This window comes from Desmodus rotundus, chromosome 1 (assembly GCF_022682495.2).
Source record: "Desmodus rotundus isolate HL8 chromosome 1, HLdesRot8A.1, whole genome shotgun sequence".
In the NCBI taxonomy this organism is placed as follows: Eukaryota; Metazoa; Chordata; class Mammalia; order Chiroptera; family Phyllostomidae; genus Desmodus; species Desmodus rotundus.
The window spans coordinates 102,023,058-102,041,398 of NC_071387.1; the positions used below are offsets into that span (position 1 = coordinate 102,023,058).

General features: G+C 41.4%; 1 protein-coding gene and 1 pseudogene across 1 annotated transcript in view; one reads left to right on the forward strand and one right to left on the reverse strand.

Annotated features, from left to right (window-relative positions):
* The window catches only part of RBFOX1 (RNA binding fox-1 homolog 1), a 2,121,844-nt gene that overhangs the window by 20,477 nt on the left and 2,083,026 nt on the right, over window positions 1-18,341 (forward strand). The window lies entirely within an intron of this gene.
* On the reverse strand, window positions 15,042-16,357 carry LOC112298488 (large ribosomal subunit protein uL4 pseudogene; annotated as a pseudogene).

Sequence of the window (18,341 nt, forward strand, 5' to 3'; positions counted from 1 at the left end):
TATCTTGTGGAGTCCCTTTATTCTCTGTAATCAATCCCAAAAGTATGCAGTTGAGCCCATGTCAATGCCTGACATGCAAAAGATTCCACAAATAGGATCTGCCCTCTGGAAAGTGGTAGTAGTTAAAGATGGATGTGGATGTTATTTTGTTTTCCCCTATGAAACATACTACTTAACTATCAAGCCCTTGTCACCCGGCTGCAGTCCTTGGCTGGCGGCAGTGGAATGGATACTGCTCCTTTGTAACCTGGTGAGGAATGCCGTGTACTTTAAAAAAGAGAAAGTAGATCTCTTTAAGAGGCAGAAGGAGGCTTCCAGAGCTGGGGCTAGTTTGTTTGGAGGCAAACAGATGTGTGTTTGCCTCCTAAAATTGCCTGTGTGTTCAGAGTTCAAAGACATCTTTGCTTGATTTTTTTTTTTTTGATTGGTTTTCCATCCAGTTGCTTGGCAAATTTCAGCTAATAGCTTTAACCTCATGAATTCAGTTCAGCGGACACTAACAGCACCTACTATGTGCCAGCCTTAATAGCTCCTACCGTACGTCAGACACTGGGGATATAGTGGTAAGCGAGATAAACACAGCACCTATGTTTACCAAACACAACTTCTCAAAAAAGAGAGGCCACCATTGGGCTTCTGAAGATACCCCAGAATTGTCTCCCTTAAGAAGGAAGGGGAAGAGCTTTGGTGTCTGAGGCTCACTGAGGAGGGTTTAGCTGGGTCATCGCCAAGGTTTGGAGTGAGAGCCGGAGCTGGCACCTGTGTGCAGAGGTGAGAAAGCAGGAGTGGTTTGATTTTAGAGGAAGCTGAGATTAAGAGAAGGCTTTTTGGAGTTTCCAGGCATAGTAGAGACCTGTTACATGAGTGTTCTTGTGGCTGAACCTGTGGCCAGTGGCAGTGGAATGATTATATGAGGATCTTCTTATAGATGGCCCCAAAAGGTTAACAGACTGGGAGCAGCTGCAATAATGGCGACCAACAGGGACATAATTCCTGCCCAGCTTTCCAACAACATGTAAATAAGCCTAGAGTTTTTGAGTAAGCTCATGGAGAAGAGATAGAAGCCCCAATGATGACAAGATCAAATTCCCCACCTGCCAGGCATATGAAGGCTTGCAGCAGATTTAACTGGATTACAGAAATAGGAATGTGACATTTCTTACACCTGGATGTGGTGGAACAAAATGTACTCCCTCTGGTTTGGAGAGAAGGAGAACACTAGTAGACATAACTCAAGTTTTTATTCTTAAGTCCAGTATCCAGAAATGTAGTTTCTATGGGTCCACAGACCAAAAAGCTCCAGAAGCATTACATCCCGTGCTGTGTGTCTTGTGCCTGGCACTCTCCCCAATTTTCCCAATTTGTCCCACACAGGAAGGAAGCGCCAGCATCACTTCTCTCTCCTCAGGGATGAACTGGGACAGGAGCTTTCACGTTGTTTTCTTCTTCCTTTTTTGATTTTACTTATTTTTAGAGAGAGAAGAAGGGAGGGAGAAAGAGAGGGAGAGAAACAGGAATCGAACCTGTGGCCTTTTGGTTTGCAGGCCAGCACTCAATCCACTGATGCACACCAGCCAGGGCTCATGTTTTGTTCTTTTGTTTTTTAAATTTAATCTTTTGTGTACTTTTTCCCCGTTACCATTTAGTTCTGTATGTTTTTGTGAGAGGACAAGTGGATCTGGTTGGCCAGACAGGAAATGCTAACTCTATCTGGCTAAGTACCAGTATTAGTGGATGGGTTACTTTGTGTAAATTGTGGCAGTGGGGTCCCCACCTTCTCCCCTTGCACAGGATCCAGGCTTTGTGGGTCAAGTAGGACATGCAAGAGCTGCTTCTGGCAGAGCCAGCCAGCAAGTGACTGACCACTCATTTTGAACTACAGGGGTTTATCATACTCTCACATAGTAAGCCTAGAGATAGCTGATTCCAAGTTTTGTTAAATGAATAGCTCAAGATAACTAATTGCTTGTTTGACTTTTCTGTGATGCTCTTGTCTTTCTCCGCACCATCACAGAGGCTGCCGCAGTCCAAATATGAGGTCCTCACATGATAACTCCCAAAGGCAAGAAGGAAGAGGCACAGCGTCTCCCTGCACATTTCTGTGTAAAAGTCTCTCCCAGAAAATCTCAGCAGACTTCCTACACCCCAGCTGCATCAGCTGTGGGCTGGCAGGGAGTGGGGAGTCCCTCAACACAATGGTCAGAATGGAATTGTGGGACCAGTCCTAAACTCATTATAGGCAGAGAGGGGTTTGATGAGGGTGGTTAGGTTAGAATCTAAGCCTTAGACTAGGGAACAGCAAAATGTTTCTGTAAAAAATGGTAGTATTTTAGGCTTTTTGGTCCAGACAACCTCTGTTGCAACTATTCAGCTCTGCCAGTGGAGCACGAAAGTAGCCATAGACAGTGCGTAAATGAATGGGCACAGCTTTGTTCCAGTAAAAGCTTATCTACAAAAACAGTCAGTGGGCTAGATTTGGCCCTTGGGCTATAGTTTGCCAAACCCAGCTTAAACCAATCATGATTTATTCCTGGGGGCTGGGCCAACACTTCCAGAGGAGTTCTGTTAACAAAGAAGAAGAAAGGAATAACCACTTTCTGGGTAGGTAACTGATAGTGTCAGGGCCAGACTAGCTCTTCAATATACTTTGCTAAAAGAAAGGCAGTTGGAGGGTCCATCTAGCTGTTTGTTCAAATTTGGTTAAAACCTACAGAGGTGAGGGACAGTGACCCTTGTGTTAGTTACCTCCTGTCACAAAAGTGCCGTGTAACACAAATCAGTGGCTCAATTCAACAGCCACATTGGAGCTGCAGTTGGGTCATGGTTGTTGACGTAGATGGGGCACATCTGGGAAGCTCTGATCTACCCTAGTGTCTCTTATTCCCTGCAACCAGCAGGCTGGCCTGGGCATGCTCTAATGGTGATGGCATAAGTATAAGGGAGGAAGAAGGATTGAGCTTGTACTGTGCACGCTTTGCTCATATAACACAGGCCAATATTCCACTGGCCAAAGCAAGACACATGACTAAACCCATCATCAAGGTCTAGAGAAATAAACTCTTTAATGGGAAAAACAACAAAGTCATATGGCAAAAGGCATGGATATAGGGCATTGTGAAGGATTGGGTCCATTAATATACAGTAATCAACCCCAACTCCCTAACCACATATAAAATTTAGGAGATATTTGTCTAATGCACCTGTGTCTGAGTACTCCTGGCTGCAGCCCGGGCAATGGGGACCTGGCTGGGGAGGGACCATGGCAAGGTATCCCTATTTCATAGGTCTGGGTGTAATCATGTGTGGCTAACTCTGCACTGACAATGGCTGACTTGCTTTGTCCTTGCTTGGCCTCAATTCATTCCTGAGTAATTTTGACAAAGTTGGTTTCAAGAGCCCAGGAGGTAAATCAATTGTAGATTGATTAGAATTTTGCAGGGAGTAAGAATGGTTGAATATACATAGGCTTTTACATGCTGGTAATTGTTTCCTCATCACAAAGAAGGCTGGCTATTAGGAAGCTGCTGTTGGATTCATTTGCCCCATGAGCTGTGCGTGCTTGTGTGTGTACACGCCCACTTGTTGGAGCTACTTCCCTTTATAACATTAACCAACATTCTAAATAAAGGGAGAAAATTAAATAGGCTTCTGCAGACAGCCATTCTGCCCTTTCAAAGGGGATCACACAACGTAACATAAAATACAGTCACAGTTTAAAAGACTCTTTGTGTTAAATTGGTTCTGGTTTCAACAAAGACACTATTTGCCTGAACAGTGGAGCTCCTTGTAACCCATAGTATTGCATGCAGCAGTCCCTTTTCTTTTTTATGTATGCATGTATGTACTTAGAGGGGAAGGGAAGGAGAAGAGAGGGAGAGAAACATTGATGTGAGAGAGAAACATCGATTGGTTACCTCTTGCATCCAACGTGCCGACTGAGGAACAAACTGGAAACCTAGGCATGTGCCCTGACCAGGAATCAAACCAGAGGCCTTTCGCTTTGCAGGATGACGCCCAACCAACTTGGCCACAGTGGTCAGGGTCAGCAGCCTCTTTTCTTAACAAATTCAAGTTGCTGAAAAGACCAGGTGGATGTATGTGAATGTTCAATTTTTGAAATTATATTTGGAGGAGTAGAGGTTAGGGTGGATTCATTTATCAGTTTTCAGCAAATATTCATGGGATGCCTGTTACATCCTGGGCATTGTATCAGGGACTGAGAATACAATAATGGGCAAAAGCAGGCAGGGTTCCTGCCCTCAGGGAGGGAGCAGTTTAGTGCTGCACCTCCCATTAAGGTAGCCACTAGCCACAGGTAGTTAGAGAGCATGTGAATAGCAGTGAGTCCAAATTGAGATGTGCTAGAAATGAATAGTACACACTGGATTTTGAAGACTTAATATAAAAAAGAATGTAAAGTGTTCCATTCATATTTAAAAAATAATACATGCTGAAACATTATTTTGGGTATATTTGGTTACATAAATGATATTTTAAAAATTACATTCACCTGTTTTTGTTTTTCCTTTTTTAAAAATGTGACTGTTACAAAATGTAAAAGTGAATATGTGAATGCATCATATTTCTATTGGACATGGATGGTCTAGAGGGGGTTATGGGCATTAAGCTGAGAGTTATGCAGGTCATTATATGCTCATCACAACTGCTCTGAAAGAGAAGTACAGGATGTGAAGAAAATATACAAACAAGGAGAGGGAACCTCAGTGTCAGAGAACCAGACAAGGCTTCCTTAAAGTTTGGCAGTTCTTCAAAAGGTGAACTAAAGAGTTATCATATGATCCAGGAATTCCAGTCTTAGGTATATACCCAAGAGGAATGAAAATGTGACTATACAAAATTATGCACATGTTATATCAGCATTATTCATAGTAGTCAAAAAGTGGAAACAACCCAAACATTTATCAACTGATGAATAGATAAGTAGAATGGGATTTATCCATACAATGGAATGTTACTCCATAAAAAGGAGGGAAATATTGATACATGCTACAACAATGGAAGATCCTTAAAACATTATGCTGAGACTTCTGGCCAAGATGGTGACATAGGTAGACACACTGTGCCTCCTCGCACAACCAAAAGAAGGACAACAACAATTTAAAAACAAAAAACAACCAGAACTGACAGAAAATTGAACTGTATGGAAGTCTGACAACCAAGGAGATAAAGAAGAAACATTCATCCAGACCGGTAGGAGGGTGGAGATGGGCAGCCGGGAAGAGAGGACTCCTGGCAAGGCGGCGGCTGGAGGACCCAGTGAGGCAGCAGCTGGTGGAGTGGGTGGTCCCACATTCACATGCAGATAAATTGGGAGGAACAACTGGGGAGTGAGACAGACTGTGCAACCCATGGTTCCATCGTGGGGAAATAAAGCCTCAAACCTCTGACTGAAAACACCAGTGGGGGTTGAGGTGGCAGCAGGAGAAACTCCAAGCCTCGCAGGAGAGTTCATTGCAGAGACCCATAGGGTCCTAGAATGTACACAAACCTCCCTACCCGGGAATCAGCACCAGAAGAGCCCAATTTGCTTGAGGGTAGCAGGGGAAGTGACTGATATCTGGCAGAGAGCAGAGCAAGTGCCATTGTTCCCTCTTGGACAGTCCCTCACATACTGTGTCACAGCACAGTGACATGGGTTGCCCCACCCTGGTGAACACCTAAGGCTCTGCCCCTTACTACCTAAAAGGTGCACCGAGACAAAAAAAAAATGGCCCAAATGAAAGAACAGATCAAAGCTCCAGAAAAATACAACCAAGCGATGAAGAGATAGCCAACCTATCACATGCAGAGTTCAAAACACTGGTAATCAGGATGCTCACAGAAATGGATGAATATGGTTGCAAAATAGAAGAAGTAGTGAAGGCTATGAAAAGTGAAATAAAGGAAAACGTACAGGGAACCAACAGTGACGGGAAGGAAACTGGGACTCAAATCAATGGTTTGGAGCAGAAGGAAGAAATAAACATCCAACCAGAAAAGAATGAAGAAACAAGAATTCAAAAAAACGAGGAGAGGTTTAGGAATCTCTGGGGCAACTTTACATGTTGCAACATCCAAATCATAGGGTTGACAGAAGGAGAAGAGGAAGAGCAAGAAATTGAAAACTTATTTGAAAAAACAATGAAGGAGAACTTCCCTAATATGGCAAAGGGAATAGATTTCCAGGAAGTCCAGGAAGCTCAGAGAGTCCCAAAGAAGTTGGACCCAAGGAAGCACACACCAAGGCACATCATAATTACATTACCCAAGATTGAAGATAAGGAGAGAATCTTAGAAGCAGCAAGAGAAAAGGACACAGTTCCCTACAAAGGAGTTCCCATAAGACTGTCAGCTGATTTCTCAAAAGAAACTTTACAGGCAAGAAGGGGCTGGCAAGAAGTATTCCAAGTCATGAAAGGCAAGGACCTACATCCAAGATTGCTGTATCCAGCAAAGCTATCATTTAGAATGGAAGGGCAGATAAAGTGCTTCTCAAATAAGGTCAAGTTAAAGGAGTTCATCATCACCAAGCCCTTATTATATGAAATGTTAAAGGCACTTATCTTAGAAAAAGAAGATCAAAAATACGAACAGTAAAATGACAGCAGACACACAGTTATTAACAACCACACCTAAAACAAAAATAAAAACAAACTAAGCAAACAACTAGAACAGGAACAGACCCACAGAAATGGAGATGACATGGAGGGTTATCAACAGGGGAGTGGGAGGGGGAGAGAGGGGGTAAAGGTACAGAGAATAAGTAGCATAAATGGTAGGTAGAAAATAGACAGGGGGAGAGTAAGAATAGTCTAGGAAATGTAGAAGCCAAAGAACGTATATGTATCACCTGTGGACATGAACTAAAGGGGAGGATTGTGGGTGGGTGGGATGTGTGTGGGGTAGAGGGGAATAAAGGGGGGATAAGGGGACAACTGTAATAGCATAATCAATACAATATATTTTTAAAAATCTGAAAAAAAAGAAACAACAACAACAACAAAAACATTGTGCTGAGTTAAAGAAGCCAGGTACAGAAGGCCACATGTTTCGTGGTTCCATTTATATGTAATGTGCATGACAGGCAAAGCCATAGGGACAGAAAGGTTAGTCATTGCCAGAGACTGGGGGGTGGGGAGGAGGTGCTGGTGGATATGGGTTTTCTTTTTGGGGTGATAAATATGTGCTGGAACTGACTGTTATGATGGTTACCCCTTTGTGAATATACTAAAGACCATTGATTGAATTGTACACTTTAAATGGATAGTCTGGTATGTGCATTATATTTCTTTTTTTCATTATTTTATTTTATTTTTATTTAATATTTTATTGTTTATGCTACTATAGTTGTCCCAATTTTTCCCCTTTACTCCCCTCCACCCAGCAACCCCCAACTCCCTCAGGCAGTCCCCATATTGTTGCCCATGTCCATGGGTCATGCATAATTCTTTGGCTAATCCCTTCACCTTCTTGGTATGTGCATTGTATTTCTTTCTTTTTCTTTAGATTTTAGTCTTTGTTATAGCTTTTACTTGCAAATAGTCTAAAGGTAGTTTTAGAACATTGTATTTCAATACATACAAAAACAATCTCTTCCTTGATGAAATGGTACTGAGCAAGTGTCAGAAGGGCCTTTCAGAACAAAGAAGAGCACATGCGAAGGCCCTGAGTTTGAAGGTAATGTAGGGAAGTTGAGGGAGGTTGGTGTGGCTGGAGGCTGGAGGGCAAGTGGGGATGTCAGGAAGGGAGGCTGGAGAAGGGAGGTGTTGGGCCACACAGATCCGCAGTTAAGGTGTTGGAGCTTCACACAACTGTGTCACCATGGGCATCCCACTTAACCTCCCAGTGGTGAAATGGGGATGAAATGAGATAATCCATGCTCAGTAAAGACGTTTACAGTCCAACAACTAGTTAATAGTGGTGCCAGAGGGATGGCAGAGCAGTGAATAGATTCCAGAGAGAATTAGGAGGTAAGAGCTGCAGGCCATTGAATGTGGTTTGGGTGGGCTGGAGGCTGGGAGAGGAAAGGTGGGAACGAAAAGCTTGAAGCGCACTGCCAAGTGGGTCTTCCATTCTGAGATTACTTGAGGTGTGTTTGCTAATAGGAGTGTTGGTGTTTATGATGAAGCTGTCTGGACTTCGAAATGCCGTTTGCAGTATGTTCTTGTACGGATAACACCCCCCCTCTCATGTCTTGAACTTATTAATTCTTTATTTTAATTCATCACAGAGGGATGTTCATTTACTTTTGTGAGAAATATGAAATGCCACCAAGAAAACATATTAAAATAATCTGGATTGCTGTGGGGGAGTAACATCCATTCAGATTTGTGCCAGTGTTATTCTTCTGGTCTGACTCCACTCCTGGCCTGTGATGGAAGGACAGTCAGTGCTCACACTGGTTTGATTTGTAAGACCCCTGCAATGAGCACATTTGGTGTTGGAGACGTAACCCCTTGTGCAGAGAAGGCAATGTTAAAGGGCATCTCCATTGGTTTTTCTCCAAGTCATTTGGCAGAAATGATGCTGGGAGCTTTACTGATGATTTTGGCTGGTTTAACATTGCCGCGGCGGCCTGCACTAACACTCTCATCCCTGTTGTTAAGCCTCAGGTCCAGTGTGGGCTGTGATTTGTTTCTCCTGTGAGTGATGCGACCATATATTTCATTAAAACCTGGTGCAAATACACTCTGGGAGACCGACATCGTCACTTCCCCTGATGGGGAAGGTTAAGTCAGCTGGTGTGATTCTAGTTTAGTACAAGCTCTAGAGTTGATTTTGAAAGCTCACTCATCTTGTATCAACCCTGGGTGCCCCACTTTGACTTTGGGGCAGTGCTTTGGGTTTTCAGGGAAGTGGCAAGTCAAATTTCTGAAGGAATTTGGAGTTAGATTGGGCCATGGCTGGGATCAAGGCTGACCTCTTTATACCTCCAGGGAAAAGAGCGCTACTTTTCTTTCCAACTGACTTCTCACTGGGCTCCTTGGCCTCCTTTGCCCTAGAACTGAAGAACCCATGAAACATGTCAGTTGACTGAGGATCAAGTGGAGCTAAAATGTGTCTGCTCTCTGAGACTAGCGCTGCTGTGGTCACACCTCACTCCTATCCCTTCCACTGCTGGGCATCCACACGTGGTCATCTGCAATGAAATGTCCCTCCCTCCCCTGACTGCCTTATTTAGTTTAGCCTGAACTATATCCATTGCTTAGACCAGTGGGTCTCAGACGTGGCTGCACCTTGGAATCCCCTGGGAGATTAAAACGTACTGATGTCTCTTTCACTCAGTGCAGTGTTTTCGAGATTCATACATGTTACAGCATGCATTGGTACTTCATTCCTTTTTAAGGCTGAATAGTATTTCATCATATGTATAGACAACATTTTGTTTATCCTTTCATCCATTGATGGACATTTGGGCTGTTTCCAACTTTTGGTTATTGTATATGTTGTATGATATAATAGCATTTATATGAAATATCTAGTGTAGGCAAATCATTGAGACAGAAGGCAGCTTAATGGTTTCCAGGCGCTGGAGGAAAGCTGGAGTGGAGTGCGACTCCTTAGTGGGTGTGAGGTTTCCTTCTGGCGTGGTGGAGATGTTTTGGAACTACATTGAGTGTGAACACACTAAATGATAGGGAATTTTATACATACTCTAAAATGGTGACTCTTATGTTGTATACATTTTACCTCAGTTAATGAAAAATACTGATGTCTGTGGTGCATCTGCAGAGGTTCTAAAGTAATTTGTCAGGTGCGGAACCTAGGCCCTGGGATGTTAAAAGCTCTCAGGTGATTCCAACATGTGGTGGGGCTGAGTGCTCCTGCTTAAGACTCTCCTCCTAGAATCAACCTTCATGTTTTACTTGTGTTTAGTTCGAGCCTCTAGCATAGCTCTGCCTTTCCATTTTCCTTTACATTTTTTGGGAGGTAATTTTTACAATGCAGTCTAAAATCAGCTACACTAGATGCCCTGGGATCCTTGTTAACTGCGTAGCTTCTCTATCTTTGACTCTGACCTATCAAGTCAGAAAGTTGTGGGTGGGGCGCAGGACTGTACCTATTTAATAATCATGCTGGGCGACTATTAAGTGCACACTGATCTGAGAACTTCTACAAACTATTAGATTTTCCCATTGTTCTCCCTGTCTTTCATTTCACAGTTGGGCCCCACCATGTATCAGCCACTAAGCTGTTGCCCTGTGCATGTAGCATGAAGAAGACAAGTGGTTCTTTTCATAAGCGCTCAGTGAAGGAGGAGAGCACACAGTGTTCCTTTGCGCATCAGAAGTACACTGGGCACAGGTAGCTGGGGTCACGGGTTTGACATATGTGTAGGAAACTCCTAGGCAGAAAGAGGAGTCATCACAGCCCTGTGTAAGTGTCTCCCAGAACAGGTTTCCCTGAAATCAGGTCAAAATTCAAGTTTTATGTCTTCCTTAGCTCTGTCAGTTATGTAAGACTCAGTTTTTACATTAGTTGTCTATTGTTTTGTAATGTTATCACAAACTTAGTGGCTCAGAGCAACACGCATTTGTTAGGGCACGGTCTCTGTGGGTCAGCTTAGCTGGCTCCTCTGCTCATGGTCCCATGAGGCTGCGATTCTAGAAGTTGGCTGGGCCGCGTTCTCATTCTGAGGCTCAAGTGGTGATAGGCCTGTTTCTGAGATCAGATGGTTGTTGGCAGCATTCAGTTCTTTGCCAGACTCAGGGCCTTGGTTCTTGCTGGTTGTTGGCGGGAGGCTTTTCTCAGCTCCTTGTCACGTGGGCTGCTCTGTTATGGTGGCTCATAACATGGCAGCTGGCTTCTCCAAGGTGGCCAGAAAAGAGTCCCTTCGTAAGACAAGTTTACAGTCTTATGTAATTGTCAGACACATCCCATCCTCTTTGTCATGTTCTGTTGGTTAGAAGCAAGTCCCTGGTCTCATCCATACTCATCATTTGTGGAGGTATTACACAAAATATATGCATACCAGCAGGGGGAAGTCTGCCATAGTTTTTATCTATAAAATGGAGGTAACTACGCTTCCTACCTCATAGGAATACAGTGAAAATGAAATAAGAGGATGTGTGGAAAGCACTTGGTTCAGTAAAGGCTTAATAAATATTAACTTCATTGTTAGTTATTGTTACTATTACCATTACTAATATTATTATCAGGTAATTTCTGGTCATTGGTCTCTTGGCTATGAAAGGCGCCTCCGTCTATGGCACCAGAATTCCTCCTGAGATCTTTTGAATGCTATTTTCACAGATATCTCCTTCATCCCACCTTGGCGATCTAACCCTGGGCCTTGTGTCCTTTTCCAGTTTGACTCATCTAAAGCGTGCCCTAAACTAGCTGAGGGTTAAAGTTTAAAAATGAGAAAAACAGTGTCTTTACTTAAGTTTGAGACATGTTTGAGGGACTATGTTGCTGGTGGCCTCTGTAACTTTGGTCTCTTAGAGTTCTTCACTAGAAGAGCAAGAGACAGCTTCCCCTCCTGTTTAAAAAGTCTGCATCTTCCCTGCGTCCCAGGTTCCCTCTTGAGAGATGTTTATATATCCAGGACCCGTTGAGTCCATTTGACGAAAAAAATGTTAATGCTTCCAGCCAGATATTGTGTTTAGTTTCAGGAATGATGTAGAAATCAATAACAAACATTCCCTGGCCTTCAGGGAGCTCAGAGTTCAATGAAGGAATTTAGACTTGAGGCCAGTGTTTTTCCCTCTGAGACAGAATATTGCTGGCTTCATGCAAGGAGATTTTAGGGGGACCAAATGCTGACTGTAGGTGATACACAGACTGAGCGTTAAATAATAGTTCAGTCACAAGGTGATAAAGTTATTCCTGTTTTGATTGTCTCTCATCTTTATGACTATGTTAAGAACAAACTCTATTGGTGTTACTGTATCTTAAACACTTTGTATTCTCCCTATTAAACCCATTTATTTGGGTGTTTTTGAAAAATTAAATATTTTATTGTTCTATTATAGTTGTCCCAATTTTTTCCCCTTTGCTTTCCTCCACCCATCCCACCTCCTGCTCCCACAGTCCATCCCCACCGTTGTCTGTGCCCATGGGTCACTAATACATATTCCTTGACTAGTGCCTTCCCCTTCTTTCCACTATTTGGGCCTTTTTAAAGTAATTTTCAGTTTAGAGGTCTTGTAAATCTTTCTTTCAGATTTATTCCTAGTTATTTGATGTCTGTTGATACTATTTTAAATAATATATACTTAAAACTTTTTTATTTTCCTATTGTTTATTGCTAGTATATAAAAATTTGACTTCTATATATTAATCTTATATCTAAAAATATTGCTAAACATTAATTCTGGTTAGCTTTCTGTAGCTTTCATAGGTTTTTCTGTGTACACAATAATGTCATTTGTAAATAGTGACAGTTTTATTTTTTTTGTAATCTTTATGACTTTATTTTTCTTGGTGTATAGAACTAGCTAAGACTTCTAGGAAAATGTTGGCTAGAAATGGTGATAGTGAACATTTTTGTCTTATTCCTGATCATAAGAGAAGAGTATTTATTTTTTTATCTAGAGGTTTCAAAATACTCTTTACAAGATTGATAAAGTTTCCTTCTATTTCTAATTGGATGAGGGTTTTTAAAATAATCAAGAATGGGTATTAAATTTTGTCAAATTTTTTTTTATGTGATGAATTACGCTAATTGCTTTTTGAGTGTTGAACCAATTTTGCATTCCTGAGATAAACCTCATTTGGTCATGTTATATTATCCTTTTTATATAATGCTGGAATTAATTTGCAAACATTTTATTTAGAATTTTTTCATCAACATTCATGAAGAATATTGGTGTGTGATATTTTAGTGTTTGTGTGTGGCTGGCCTCATAAAATGAGTTTGAAGTGTTCTCTATTATTTTCCAAAAGAGTGTGGATAATATTTATATTATTTCTTTCTTAAATGTTTGATAGAATTTACCAGTAAAGATATCTGGGACTGGGCTGTTCTTTGTGGGAAAATATTAAATTATGAATTCAATTTGCTTATTGGCTATAGGATTATTCATATTTTCTACTTTTTCTTTTCTTCAGTTTTGGTATTTTTTAGGCTAAAGTCTACGCTTTATGCAGAAGTCCTTATTTTTTAGCTAGTGTCCTTTTTTCTGTTCCAGGATCCCACCCGGAACACTACGTTACATTTAGGCATCACGTCTCCTCGGGCTGCTCTTGGCTGTGACAGTCTCTCAGACTTTCCTTGTGTGTGATGACCTTGATGGTTTTGAGGAGCACTGGTCAGGCATTTTGTAGAATAACCCTCAGTTGGGTTTGATGTTTTTTCATAAGTTCTTAAGAAGATGATCACAGAGGTAAAGTGTCTATATTGTCAACATGAGTTTCCGCTATTGATACTGACATTGATCATCTGGCGGAAGTATTTGCTCAGTTTCTCTACTGTAAAGTTGCTCCTTTCCCTCCCTTTTCCATATTTCATTCTTTGGAAGGAAGTCACTACACACAACCCACACTTAAGAAGTGTGGAGTTGTGTTCCACCTCCTTGAAGGCTGAGTATCTACATAAATTATTTGATATTCTTTTGCACAGATTTTTCTTTTTAAAATACTTTTTATTTTGAAGTAATTGTAGGCTTACAGAAAAGTTGCAGAAAAGTTCTATTTATTTTTTTTCACCCAATGTTCCTAATGTTAACATAATACATAATCACAGTACACTGATCAAAGCCAAGAAATTACATTTGGAATAGTACTAATTCATTGAACTACAGACTCTGGATTTCAAAGTTTTTCCAATAATGTCTTAAACATTGCTTTTATTGATGGCACTATTACTGATGTCCCCTGTTTCCCCCCTTTTGCCCACCTCCATGCAGCCCCCACCCCCTCTTCCCCTGGCCTTCAACATACTATTATCTGTGTCCACAAGCTATGCATATATGTTATTTAGCTAGTCCCTTCACCTACTTTTATCCAGTATCCCTACCACATCTTCTCTGACATTTGTCAGTCTGTTCCATGTATCCATGCATTTGGTTGTATTTGTTCATTAGTTTGTCTGTTCATTAGACTCCACATATTAGTGAAATCATATGGTATTTTTCTTTCTCTGACAATCTTATTTTGTTTAGCATAATATGGTCCAGGTCCATCCACACTGTTGCAAAGGGTAAGGGACCCGCCCCCCTTTTTTTTACAGCGCATAGTATTCCACTGTATAAATGTACCACAGCTTTTTTATGCACTCATCTACTGATGGGCACTTGGGCTGTTTTTAGATCTTGGCTACTGCAAATAATGCTGCTATGAACATAAGGTTTTCTATATTCTTTCTGATTGGTGTTTTGGGGTTCTTAGGATATGTACCTAAAAGTGGAATCATTAGGTCAGAAGGCAGTCCCATTTTTAATTTTTTGAGGAATCTCCATACTGTTTTCCACAGTGGCTGCACCAGTCCGCATTCCCACCAGTAGTGCACTAGGGCTCCCTTTTCTCCACATCCTCTCCAGCACTTGCTGTTTGTTGATTTATTGATAGTAGCCTTTCTGACAGGTGTGAGGTGACACCTCATTGTAGTTTTAATTTGCATCTCTCTGATGATTAGTGACATTGAGCATTTTTTTTATATGTCTATTGGCCATCTGTATCTTCTCTTTGGAGTAGTGCCTATTCAGGTCCTTTGCCCATTTTTAAATTGGATTGTTTGTCTTCTTGGTGTTGAGTTATATCAATTCGTTTATATTTTGGAGATTAACCTAACCCCTTATCAGATGTATCGTTGGCAAATATGTTCTCCCATATGGTGGATTCTGTTTTCATTTTGTTGATGGTTTCTTTTGCTGTACAGAAGCCTTTTAGTTTAATGTAGTCCCATTTGTTTACATTTTCCTTTGTTTCCTTTGCTCCGGGAGACATATCAGCAAAAATATTGCTCCAAGAGATGTCTGAGATTTTACTGCCTGTGTTCTTTTGCAACTTACATTTAAATTTTTTATCCATTTTGAGTTAATTCTTTTTTTTTTCCTCACTGCCTTTGACACGTTTATTCAAAACTAGCTGTCCGTACTTTATGGGATAAACAACTTTAAGTTTATGCCACAGGCTTCTTCTGTGGTGGGCTTCTTCCCTGCAGGCTTCTTCTCGGCTGCTGGTTTCTTGGTAGCTGCAGCCTTTTTCCCCACCACAGGCTTCTTCTGCTTCTTAACGCCAACCACCTTCTTTCCTTTCTTTCCTACCACAGGCTTCTTGCCTGGAACCCCCTTCTCATCTGATTTGGCTTTTAGTGCCGCTGCTGCTCTACCCACCCGGAGCTTGTGATTCCTGGCCTGGCGAAGAATAGTGTTCTGGCGCATGGTCTTTGTGTATGGATTTAACTTCAACATGATTCTCAGATTTTTTCAGTGGATTCTTCTTCAGGACTCTGTGATGAATCTTCTTGCGTGGTGCTCGGAGGGCCCTTTGGATGTCTGGACTTTTTAAGATTCTGCTGAGGTCTGCATTGAGCATCCTGTGCATGGGAAGGTTGTAGTTACTCTTGAGGGAGGCTGCTTTACGCCAAGTGCCATACAGATCATCTAACTTGTGGAAAGCACTTTCAGTCCAAATGCAGAAACGGCCCACATGCCCACCAGGAGCAAGTTTCAAAATGTTCAGTTTGCTTACATTAAGCAGAGTAATTCCAGGAATGTTTCTGAAGGCGTTGTTGATACCGTTGTCCTCATTCTAGATGATGCAGGGTCCCCTGTGCTGGATACGACGACGGTTTCTCATTTTGCCCTCACCAGCTCTCATTCGCTGAGAGGCATAGACCTTTGTGATATCATTCCAGGCCTTAAGCTTCTTAAGAAGCAAAACAGCCTCCTTGGTTTTCTTGTAGCTTTCAACTTCATCTTCAACCACCAAAGGAAGTTCAGGAACTTCCTCAATACGATGACCTTTAGACATGACCAGCGCTGGTAAGGCCGAGGCAGCTAGGGCAGAGCAGATTGCGTATCGCTTCTGTGTTGTGTTCACTCTGCGGTGCCAACGGCTCCAGGTTTTGGTTGGTGCAAACATGCGGCCCCCACGACATGTGTTTCCAAAAGCACCCTGGCCAGAACGATGAGTTCCACCACCTCGAACTCTGGGAATTCGAGCCACAGCTCTACCAGTACCCCAGGACTCAGCACTGGTTTGATGTCCTGCCAATTTACTGACAGCATAGGGCTGTCTATTGTTTTTGCGCAAGTTGGTGTGAACAAAGTTCACAATATCTGGTTGAATGGGAGCCTTGAACACAGCAGGCAAAGTGACATTTTTGCCAGATGATTCCCCCTTTTCGGAGTACACTGATATCAGTGGACGAGCACATGCCATGGCGTTGAGGGGAGAAAGCACACTCCTCTTGGCCGGCGGCTCCCACAGGAAAAGGCCATTTTGAGTTAATTCTTGTGTATAGTGTAAGTTGGTGGTCTAGTTGCATATTTTTGCATGTACCTGTCAAATATTCCTAACACCATTTTTGAAGAGAATGTTTTTTACTCCATTGTTTGCTCTTGCATCCTTTTAAAAATATTAATTGACCATAAAAGTGTGGTTTTACTTCTGGGCTCTCTGTTCTGTTCCATTGATCTATATGCCTTTCTTGTGTCAGTACCAGGTTGTTTTGATTACAATGGCTTTGTAGTATAGTTTGATACCAGGTGTTGTGATCTCTTCAACTTTGTTCTTCTTTCTCAGGATTGCTGAGGCTATTTGGGGTGTTTTGTGTTTCATATAATTTTTGGAATATTTTTTCTAGGTCTGTGAAATATGCCATTGGTATTTTAACGGGAATTGCATTGAATCTATAGATTGCTTTGGTAGTATGGACATTTTAATGATGTTAATTCTTCCAATCCATGAACACAGTTTATGATTCCACTTGTTTGTATCTTCCTCTATTTCTTTCTTCAGTATCCTATAGTTTTCTGAGTACAGGTCTTCCTTGGTTCAGTTTATTCCTAAGTACCTTATTTATTTATTTATTTATTTTGGTTGCAATAGTAAATAGGATTGTTTTCTTAGTTTCTATTTCTGAGAGTTCATTATTGCTATATAAAAATGCCACTGATTTCTGGATATTAATTTTGTATCCTGCTACTTTGCTGAATTCATTTATTAGATCTAGTAGTTTTTTTTGTGAACTCTTTAGGATTTTCTATATATATATTATCATGTCATCTGTTACTTCCTCCTTTCCAGTTTGGATGCCTTTTATTTCTTCTTCATTTCTGATCACTGTGGCTAAGACTTCCAGTACTACATTGAGTAAGAGTGGTCAAAGTGGACATCCTTGTCTTGTTCCTGACCTTCAGGGAAATGCTTTCAGTTTTTGCTCATTGAGTATGATGTTAGCTGTATCAGTTTTGATATTTGTGTCTTTCAGGGATTTTATCCATTTCATCTAGGTTGTTGAATTTATTGACACATTGTTGTCCATTTTATCTCATTATTTTTTTTAGTATCTATATGATCCGTACTGATATTACCTCTTTAATTAATTTTTTTAAATTTTTATTCATTTATTTTTAGAGAGAAGGGAAGGGAGGGAGAAAGAGAGGGAGAGAAGTATCAATGTGTGGTTGCTTCTCACATGGCCCCCACTGGGGACCTGGCCCACAACCCAGGCATGTGCCCTGACTGGGAAATCAACCCAGTGACCCTTTGCTTTGCAGCCTGCGCTCATTCCACTGAGCTACACCAGCCAGGGCTTTAATTTCTGATACTGGTAATTTGTGTCTTTTTTCTCTTTTTCTTGATCACTCTAGTTAGATTTGTCTATGGTAGACAGCCTCTAATAAAATGGCTTACAATTGTCTCTGCTTCTTTTTTTAAATCCTTACCCAAGGATATGTTTATAGATTTTAGAGGGAGAGGAAGGGAGGGGGGGAGAGATAGAGATAGAGATAGAGATAGATAGATAGATAGATAGATAGATAGATAGATAGAGACATCAATTGGTTGCCTCCTGTACATGCCCTGACAGAGAATTGAACCCGTAACCTAGGTATGTGCTCTGACTGTGAATCGAACCCACAACCTTTTGGTACATGGAGATGATGTTCCAACTAATTGAGCTACCTAGCCAGGGCTGCGTCTGTTTCTTGATGTTCACATCCTTGTGTAATCCCCTTTACTTGAGTGAATGACATTTAATGAATAGAATATGGAAACAGTGATGGGATGTTACAAAATAACTGTGGCTTCCATCTTGCACATTTTTTCTCTCTTGCTTATGTTTCTTATAAATAGCATATAGTTTAATCTTACTTTTTAGTTCAAACTGTTATGGAAAACTGACTCAGACGAAGTCCTGGGGTAGTGAAATGGAGTTTATTTACGCATGT